The sequence below is a fragment of the Lactuca virosa genome, chromosome 5 (assembly GCF_052849685.1).
Source record: "Lactuca virosa cultivar CGN04683 chromosome 5, Lactuca_virosa_CGN04683_v6, whole genome shotgun sequence".
In the NCBI taxonomy this organism is placed as follows: Eukaryota; Viridiplantae; Streptophyta; class Magnoliopsida; order Asterales; family Asteraceae; genus Lactuca; species Lactuca virosa.
In genome coordinates this window covers 297,423,764-297,426,018 of record NC_136430.1, presented here as the reverse complement: position 1 = coordinate 297,426,018, position 2,255 = coordinate 297,423,764, and the positions used below count along the sequence as shown (strand labels likewise).

The window sequence follows — 2,255 nt, the reverse complement described above, 5'->3', positions numbered from 1 at the left end:
ATAGTGTGCCTCACATACTTAGTTCGGCCTATATATATGACAAAATTTCAGGAGACATGTGAGCATCGTACAAGTAGAACAGCTGTTAATACTAGTACTCAAGGATTTGGACGTCTATAAGGTGCATGGGTGGGTCAAAAGAGATATATGTTAGGACTTTATTTGATTGGCTGATAAAAAATTATAGCATGAGTGGCAAGAGTGATTATCTTTTTTCAGGGAAAAAGATGTTACCAAAGGACAGTCATTTTGGCATGAGTCCATCCAAGAATTGAAGTGTGGAGTCATCACCGAAGGATGCGCTTGACTTAATATGGTTGTACAGGTCATCCAGCCACAAAGATTTTTCAAGTGACACATCAGCATGGTGCATACTTTGTACAACTAGTTCAACCAAATGCACTAATTATGAAGTGTGTATTCTGGGTGCAGGTTGTGACAAGGAGAGAAGTGCATCACTTTCCAGCATCTTTATAGTGAAAGGTTGTGGGGCATCTCTCTGTCTCTCTCGTATATACACACACACCCTTTCATGTGATATATCTTATCTTGATATTAACCACCCAAATGTTGATCAGATTTTTTCAAGAATATTCAAGTGTTTATCAAGAGTAAGAAATTCAAATTATCAAATCCACTTGTGATTAAGTATTCGTTGTTGATCGGTCACTTTACAAAGTAGGGAAGTAAGTATGATTGCGTTATTTGAAAGCATAATTTGTCTTAAATCAAAGTTTCATATAAGATCAATAACATATAACCTCTCTTTCCCTAAAAGATGAAAATACAATATAAGTAATTTTGTAATTGCCAATAATTCCCGCCAAGCCATCTTTCATTAATTATGTACAATATATATATATATATATATATATATATATATATATATATATATATATATATATATATATATATATATATATATATATATACCTTAATAAGCATTTAGCCTTAAATGCTGAATTATGCTCAATTTTAAGAGGTACATCCCTTAAAGCATCATTTACAACAAATTTATGCATTAGAAAATAAAGTAATCCGGTCAAACTGAAAAGGTCAAAGATAAGCGGGTCTCAAGCTGAACAAACTCTTCCAAAACACGAATCAGTCAAATTAAATGGGTATTTCCTCACATTCAGCCGATCGAATCGGTCAACAGGAGATACACTCTGTATATCATCTCCTCTCTTATTTCAGTCAACACAATGTTTCCTTCAACCACTCACCATCGCCATCTCTCTCTAAAAACATGATCCCCTGCTTCCCTCTCTTGAAATCAGAAAACCTAGATGCCCTATTCAACCTCCGTCCTCCGGGTAATATATTTCACAGTCGTTGTGTTGCCTTTACAACCACTGATTTTGTGTTGCCTTCAATCTGCAGATGGTTTCGATATGAGGTTAGATCGAAGCCCTAGAAGCTCTCAACCGCCTGTTGCTTCGTCCGTCGCTGTTGTTGCTACGACTGCCACCCATCAAAAATTGTATTGCTTTTCCCCTTAAATCTGGGCATATCTCCTTTAAGTGTTTTTTAATGAAGACGTTGTCGGTGATTTTGCCAGGAAACTATCCCTTATCGATCTTAGTGGGATCACTCTCAACGGTTTTGAAGATGAAGAGTTCAATCAAACCACCTTCTCCACCGTTCACTGTAACTACTAAAACTTGAGGATGAAGAATCCAATCACAGACAAATTTTTTCTACTATGGACTTCTATTTCAGGTAAATTGAGGAATGTTAGTTTGTTTCTTTTTCTTCTGTTTCGATCCATGATAGATGCTTTGACATTTTACAAAGTATTTCTTCTATTTCGATCCATGAGAAATTCCCAATTATTTGTTGTTTTTAAATGAATTTTTTTTGTCAGGAAATCAAACATCGATTATTTACTCTCTTCTTCTTTTTTCCTAAAATTTTAGGAATGAGCTGTATGTTCGAGCTAATGGCCAATTGAAAGGATTTCAGTTGTAAGTAGTGTTGAAAAGCCTCAATTTCATACAATAGTGCAACACACTTAAAACTTGATTGTATTGACATCTATTCTTGTAATATATGCAGCTATAACAAATGTGCTTCTATTCTCTGAGATTCTGAAGTGAATTGGAATGCAAACTAAAAAGGTAAGAATCCCGATTGCACACTCATTTGTTTACAATAAATATTCACTCTTAATTTTCATTTGGTGCCGAAACAGTGGTTTTTATATCAACTGTTGCTCATGATTTTTGAGATAATGAAACAGTGGTTATATGTAT

At 34.7% G+C, this 2,255-nt stretch overlaps 1 long non-coding RNA gene across 1 annotated transcript; it reads left to right on the top strand.

Annotated features, from left to right (window-relative positions):
• Positions 1 to 1,104: 1,104 nt before the first annotated feature.
• Positions 1,105 to 1,966, top strand: LOC145114681 (uncharacterized). The gene is made up of 4 exons (XR_013711142.1): positions 1,105 to 1,316; positions 1,384 to 1,483; positions 1,562 to 1,722; positions 1,920 to 1,966. It is a non-coding gene; the product is annotated as an uncharacterized LOC145114681 (long non-coding RNA).
• The last annotated feature ends 289 nt before the right edge of the window (positions 1,967 to 2,255 follow it).